Source organism: Schistocerca cancellata, chromosome 2 (assembly GCF_023864275.1).
Source record: "Schistocerca cancellata isolate TAMUIC-IGC-003103 chromosome 2, iqSchCanc2.1, whole genome shotgun sequence".
NCBI classification, from domain to species: domain Eukaryota; kingdom Metazoa; phylum Arthropoda; class Insecta; order Orthoptera; family Acrididae; genus Schistocerca; species Schistocerca cancellata.
In genome coordinates this window covers 65,209,720-65,217,231 of record NC_064627.1, presented here as the reverse complement: position 1 = coordinate 65,217,231, position 7,512 = coordinate 65,209,720, and the positions used below count along the sequence as shown (strand labels likewise).

Genomic DNA, 7,512 nt, shown 5'->3' with positions numbered 1-7,512 from the left:
ATGCCTCGGACCTTTGGAGGTGACGGAGTCCCACCTCTAAGTGTTACTTATGTAATAATAATAAAAAAAAACTGAACTCAGTGCGAACAGGGCTTGCAAGAAAAAACGGTTCCGACAGACCACCGTGTCATCCTCAGCCCACAGGTATCACTGGATGCGGATATGGAGGGGCAATGTGGTCAGTAGACCGCTCTCCCGGCCGTATGTCAGCTTACGAGACCGGAGCCGCCACTCCTCAATCAAGTAGCTCCTCAGTTTGCCTCACAAGGGCTGAGTGCACCCCACTTGCCAACAGCACTCGGCAGACCGGATGGTCACCCATCCAAGTGCTAGCCCAGGCCGACAGCGCTTAACTTCGGTGATCTGACGGGAACCGGTGTTACCACTGCGGCAAGGCCGTTGGCTATTACCAATTCTGCCATTGCTTTTACTATTTCTCCCGCTTCTTTTATTCATGAGCATAAAAAATTTTAACAGGTACGCAGGTTATAATCTCAGTGATGCCCGGAGATGAGCACTTGAGATGGAGTATCTTCAAAGAAATAATCCCAAAAAACGTAATTCTCAAGGGCACAGGTGTTGCTGGGGTGGTTTACTTTACCGTCCCTCAACGGCGTGCCAGTGGGCGAGGAAGGGGCAGGGGAGAGGCAAGTAGGGTGTTTGATACATCATTGCCAATGTCTCGTGTTTGACCATGAGAATCCTGCTGTCCAAGTAGCGGCAGTTATATAAGTCAGAATACCAGGAGACGTCACTCGACTAATGACAATCTTCAACACCACTATAAAGCGGGCAGTCTTTGCACCCGGCATTTATCTACTGATCAACAAGGCGGTTATTATGTACGAAAATGCGAATTTTAACTCTGATTACACGTGGTATGAACACTGATGAAAATTTTGTACAAAGAGGCAGCCGCGAGAAACTTCGATGTCGAATAACTAATTGCCAGAGAAACAGAAATAATTTTATTTCACGCTGTCTGATTACAGCAAGGGAATCAAATTAAAAATTCGTGGGAGATAGGGATAGAACATTCATTGACATATAGAGGCTACATGCTTTTCGTGTTCTCAAATGTGGTCTGTTACGTAGCTCGTTGCCTTTCCAATATTAACAACGGTAAACAAACAGGCCTCTGCCAGGCACTTAAGTGTGATTTGCAGAATATCTGTTTAAATGTTGATGTAGATGAAGAAAGAGTCCTTTAGCAATGATGACCGGAAGACCCCGAGGGGCAGCTTCAGCATCCCGATCGGCAAGGACTTCCTTCCTACGCGCACAGAGGGCCCTTCCTACAAGGTGTATGACAGTTGTTTCTTAAGAACATCAGCTGAGTGCAGGTGATTCCTATGGATGTGTGTTAGGGGTGGTGCCATGTTTGTCTTGTGTGATGATGAGTATGATCAACCCATTGTTTCCAAGAAATGTCTGTGTGTGTGTGTGTGTGTGTGTGTGTGTGTGTGTGTGTGTTTTTGTGTGTGTGTGTATTTCTGTGTGTGTGTTTTTGTGTGTGTGCGTGTGTGTGTGCGCGTGTGTGTGTTTTCTGTGAATGAATGAGAGAGACAAGAAAGACAGAAGGATTTCAGCGAGGCAGACAAAAAAGTCTGCCGAGGCACAATTTCAAATTGCTGAAATGTTGATTAGTCCTGAATAACTGTTTCCTGAACCTTTCGAGGTCGTGCAATTACGAAATTTTCAGCTGATATATGTCCAGAAATTCTCGAAGCTGCCTTAAGTATCGTCAGATCTTTCTGCACTGCAAATCTGTCACACCTCGTTTTTTTTTTCGGTTCTTCTCTCTTCGCAACCTCTAGTGTTTCTGACATAAGTACTGTGGTGTCACCGCCAGACACCACACTTGCTAGGTGGTAGCCTTTAAATCGGCCGCGGTCCGTTAGTATACGTCGGACCCGCGTGTCGCCACTGTCAGTGATTGCAGACCGAGCGCCGCCACACGGCAGGTCTAGAGACACTTCCTAGCACTCGCCCCAGTTGTACAGCCGACTTTGCTAGAGATGGTTCACTGACAAATTACGCTCTCATTTGCCGAGACGATAGTTAGCATAGCCTTCAGCTACGTCATTTGCTACGACCTAGCAAGGCGCCATTATCATTTGCTATTTATCTTGTGATGCCTGTACCGTCAGACCGATGTTCACCAATTATGGATTAAAGTTAAGTATTCCAGCAGCAACGTACCTTATTGGCTATATTAATTACATTGTCCTGTTCCAGACCTCACGTCAGCCTGCGCGAGCTTAAACGCGTGCCTTTCGGCTACCGGTCATAGTGGCTTGGCTGTCTTGCCAAGTCACAACAAATACGGTACACAATTACATAACATTTTGGTTTACGAGCGAGGTGGCGCAGTGGTTAGACACTGGACTCGCATTCGGGAGGACGACGGTTCAATCCCGCGTCCGGCCATCCTGATTTAGGTTTTCCGTGATTTTCCTAAATCACTCCAGGCAAATGCCGGGATGGTTCCTCTGAAAGGGCACGGCCGACTTCCTTCCCTAAACCGATGAGACCGATGACCACGCTGTCTGGTCTCCTTCCCCAAAAACAACCAACAACATTTTGGTTTAGTTATACTTGAGACTGCAGGAATGAGTTATTTACATCCGGAAAAAAAAAACAGGTGACAATCCTCGATGGCTGCTTGGTGAGATACAGTGCTGCCAACATCCAACACTCGAGTCATTCGCGTGATCAGAAGTCTCAAAGGAGTTTTCACTTTTGACGCTGTCGCAGACTGCTACTCGGCTCTCACAACTAGCTCCCTGAATCAGAAGACTGTTGAAATTAACGTAGAAAAAGTTGTGCAGTAATTTAATTACATGTGTGAACCCAGTAGTTTTTGTAGCGATTTACTCACATCTACACTGAGGCGACAAAAGTCATGGGATAGCGCTATTCACATATAGAGATGGTGGTAGTACTGCGTACACAACGTAAATTGCTTTGGTGGCGCTATCATTTGCACTCAAACGGTGCATGTGAAAAATCTTCCGACGTGATTATGACACGGGAATTAACAGTCTATAAGCGCGAAATGGTAGTTGGAGCTAGACGCGTGAGACATTCCATTTCGGAGATCTTTAGGGAATTCAGTATTCCGAGATCCAGAGTGTCAAGACTGTGCCGAGAATACCAAGTTTCAGGCATTATCTCTCACCACAGAGTTGTGACGTTTGCGTAGAGCTGTCTGTGCTAACAGAAATAACGGGAGAAATCAATGTAGGATGTATGACGAGTATGTCCGTTAGGACATTGAAACAAAATTTTGTGTTAATGGGCTATGGTAGCAGTCGTCCGGCGGGAGTAGCTTTCCTAATAGATCGGCGTAGCCTGCAGTGCCTCCCCTAGGCTCGTGACCATATCGGATGGTCCCTAGACGACTGCAAAACCGTGGCCCGATCATATGAATTCCGATTTCAGTTGGTAAGGGCTGTTGGTAGGTTTCGAATGTGGCGCAGATCCCAGAAAGTTATGCACCCAAGTTGTCAACAACGCACTGTGCGAGGTGGTCATGACTCCATACTGGTGTGGACTTTGTTTACATAGAGTGAACTGTGTCCTCTGGTCCAAAAATGGCTCTGAGCACTCTGGGACTTAACATCTATGGTCATCAGTCCCCTAGAACTTAGAACTACTTAAACCTAACTAACCTAAGGACATCACACAACACCCAGTCATCACGATCCTCTGGTCCAACTGAACCAATGAGTGACTTGAAATGGTCATGTTTGTCTACTTGAAGACCATTTTCACTCATTCCTTCCAAAATAACGATGGAATTTTTATGAATGACAGTGCGCCTTGTCACGGGGCCACCGTTGTTCGCGATTGGTTTGAAGAACTTTCTGGACAGTTCGGGCGAATGATTTGGCCACCCAGATCGCTCGACATGAGCCCCATCTGCTGTTTATGGCTCATAATCGAGATGTGGATTCGTGCCCAGAATCCTGCACCGGTAACACTTGTGCAAATGTGGACGACTGTAGAGGCAGCATGGTTCAGTATTTCTGCAGAGGGCCTCCAACGTCTTGTTCAGTCCATGCCACACAGAGTTGCTGCACTACCATGGGCAAAAGAAAGCACGACGCGCTAGTATGAAGGATCCCATCACTTGTCATCTCAATGTAATAATGCTGTAAGTTGTAGATTAGCATGGTTTTGCTAAGATGGCCCCGAAGTCGATCAGGATTCCGATGAAAAAAATAAATATGCATAAAAATAAATACGCATTGGGCTTCAACATACACAAACAAATTGAATTAAAGGGGTCTTGCATTTTCTTCATGACAAAAAAAAAAAAATAATCTCACTAAATGAAGTGTTACGATGCTCGCTTATTTCCAAGTCCGTATCGATCTTAGTGCTGAGTTTTCACTCACAAGGGGAGGCCGCCAATTGTGAAATTTAGATTCGACTCATACTGCGCATAATAAAAGCTCATGGCCAGAGGTGTAATGTGGCAAAGCACCAAGATGCACTTCTCAGCCGTTGTCGAGAAAATCGACAGTTAAAAGAAACCGTTGCGGTGAAATACTCTCTACGATTAATATTTTTCTACAGCGTCGTGGCGCAGCGGTAAGCGCTCGGGTTCGTAATCCGAAGGTCGCCGGACTGAATCTCGCGCCATGCAATTTTTTTATTATTTTATATATATATATATAAACTATTAATGAATTGCTTATGTATGTTGGTGAAAGCGGATCGCTCTCCAATTGTACCGCCTCCATTTTTCCGTTTGTTTAACAGGGTGTACCAAAGCTCTCCCGTCCGCACTCATTTTCGACGATGTTATAAGTTGCGCTAGGGACCGCATCTACCTTCTTTCGAAGTTAGCAGGCAACTACGCTGTTATGCGGCGGCTCGTTTCGGCCCATTCAACGTCTGTCCTTCAAGTGTAACGAGCGAGTAACGGAGTTTATATTTCATACCTGCCACAGCAAGTTTGTGTTCATGGGGTCTCTATTCTAATTTGACTTACGCTATACGTATTCGTTTCGGAATATCGTTTCTACGTCTTCCGTTAACTATACGTCTATACGTGGTTAACCTTATGAAGACAATTAATAACATTTGTGAAATACAACTTTGTTTGCGGAAAACATAATGATGTTCGAAGTCGCCAGTTTTTCCACGTCAAACGACTTTCAACAACTTATTATATGCATAATTGTTGCAACTGATTGCCGGGAATTATATATATATATATATATATATATATATATATATATATACATATATATATTTGAATTACAAAAAACAAATATTAATAAAAAAAAGGTTGAATGGCGCGAGATTCGATCCGGCGACCTTCGGATTACGAACCCCAGCGCTTACCGCTGCACCACGACGCTGTAGAAAATTGCTAATCGTAGAGAGTATTTCACCGCAACGGTTTCTTTTAACTGTCGATTTTCTCGACAACGGCTGAGAAGTGCATCTTGGTGCTTTGCCACATTACACCTCTGGCCATGAGCTTTTATTATGCGCAGTATGAATCGAATCTGAATTTCACAATTGGCGGCCTCCCCTTGTCAGATGGTGTTTTGGCGTTAGGCGGTTGTTTCCGTGTGTGATCGCTGGCCGCAGCTTAGCTGGAGGGGTGTGAGGAGGAAAGAGGTGGCTGCCTTGACGTGGAGACAGTTCGGCTCGGCTGGGGTTGTTTGCGTCTGGAACCCGAGTGGGGCCCGATGGGAAGACCGGACCGTGATTTTACGGTTAATTGTGTGGACAGCGGCGTGGTGTGCCGTTTAACTTGATTCGCAAGGGGAGCAAAATCTCACCTGTTGTAGTTTGTTGAGCCTGAGTTTGAAATATCTTCTATGTGCGGCGGGATGTTATTTCGTCCTCCTGTCTCTTCGTCGTTGGGATCGCTATCCTCGTTTACCGTCCCATGGATGTATATAATGGGCTACGCTGCTCTCCGCACTCTACTAGACGCTGATGATGGAAGTGCGTCGTTCAGCGGCACGTTAGTCTGGGTGCTTTATGTTTGATCTTCAAGTTCATAGTGTTCTAGTGGCACTCCTTAGAGTTTGCCTTGCGCAGTTAGATTGGAGTCTATTTTGTCCTGTGGTGCTTCTGCTTTCCGTTAACGAAGGTTAAGCTTGATTCGGCGCTCCGTACGACGCTTGGCACCTCAGCAGGCGGGTCGGAGCCACCTTCGCGACTAAACGGAAGCCTTTGGACTGAGAGGTCTTGTGTTTTGTATATTGTTAATAAATTGTTGTTTTGGTATTAAGTTGGCTGAGGTTTCTTATGGATTTCCCGGCATTTGGTCTGTTGTCCGGCCTGGGCTAGGTCTCGTTATTTTAAAAGTCGGTCCTTGTTTTGGCTTCGTATGATTTTGGTTTACTGCCTGGTGGTTCTGGTAGTACGCCGGGTCGCTGTGGTTGTGTTGCATTTTGTATGGGGCTGTGTGCTCGGAGCCGTGGAGTACCATTTGTGTGAACTGCTTCACTGGGGAGTGGTCCTCTTTGTATGAAATAATTTTATTATTATTTTAAGGTAACATTATCACTTAAATGATTTAATTCTTGTTGCGTTAATTGAAACTTGGGTACTGAGAGATTTAGTAATGTAATTACGCAATATTTATTAGTGGCACATGCCCCATTACCTTTCGTAATCTGTTAATTACCGAAAGACCTTAAGCTCATTCTCATATGATGTGATTTTCTTAAATTATTGTATTTTTATGTCATGTTATTGTTTTTTTTAAATTTGCTGATCACTGGTGTACTGTTCCAAGTATTAAAATGTTTCAGGTAGCTATTACTTGGATGGAGCGCGGGGACCGCAACGGAGAGAGTAGTTGCGTGCGTTACGTGTCCGTTGTCGGCGCGGCCTGGTGTCCGTTGTTTGTTTTGGAGCACCTGAGTTAAGTATTGTGTTGCCTCCTCCCTTGCGGCCCCGTCGTGTTCTTCTCATAAACATTTCCTTCAAGGCACTTTAGTTAATTTTATGCTGGTATTATTTTAATTTCTTACATTGGTAAAATTGTGCGGCCTTCATTATGCACACTGTTTGTCATAATGTCTCATCGATCATGATGTGCGTGTGTAACGGTGCAAAAATGGATCATTGTTATTTCTGTTTTGGCGCTCTTCATGCCTCCTTTCTTGTCCCTATTGGGACGCTATCCTTGTACTTGTGTTGGTAATCCACATCATGAAGTATTACTGATTTAAATGTCTATAATTCTGAAAACTGTGAGTTTGAACACCTAATTTTAGTTTATTCACCGCTATTTTCACTGTTAAATTCTGTTTTTAATGAAGGCTCTAGAAATTCTGCTGTAAGGTACTAAAAATGCCCCTGTTAATGATCTGCACTTTTTGAGTGTGTCAAATCTCATTTACTGAACCTATTGACTCAGTCTGTTTTTATGGACGCAGCATCCCATAGGTGCTGTCAGTTATTTAGGGTATTTGGCACAAGTAAATCTAGTAATATGTAATTACATTAATAATTTTCAGGCAGTTACGTGTA

The 7,512-nt window shown here is 44.4% G+C and overlaps 1 pseudogene; it reads right to left on the bottom strand.

Annotated features, from left to right (window-relative positions):
• Positions 1-286: 286 nt before the first annotated feature.
• Positions 287-404, bottom strand: LOC126164147 (5S ribosomal RNA; annotated as a pseudogene).
• Between the last annotated feature and the right edge of the window lie 7,108 nt (positions 405-7,512).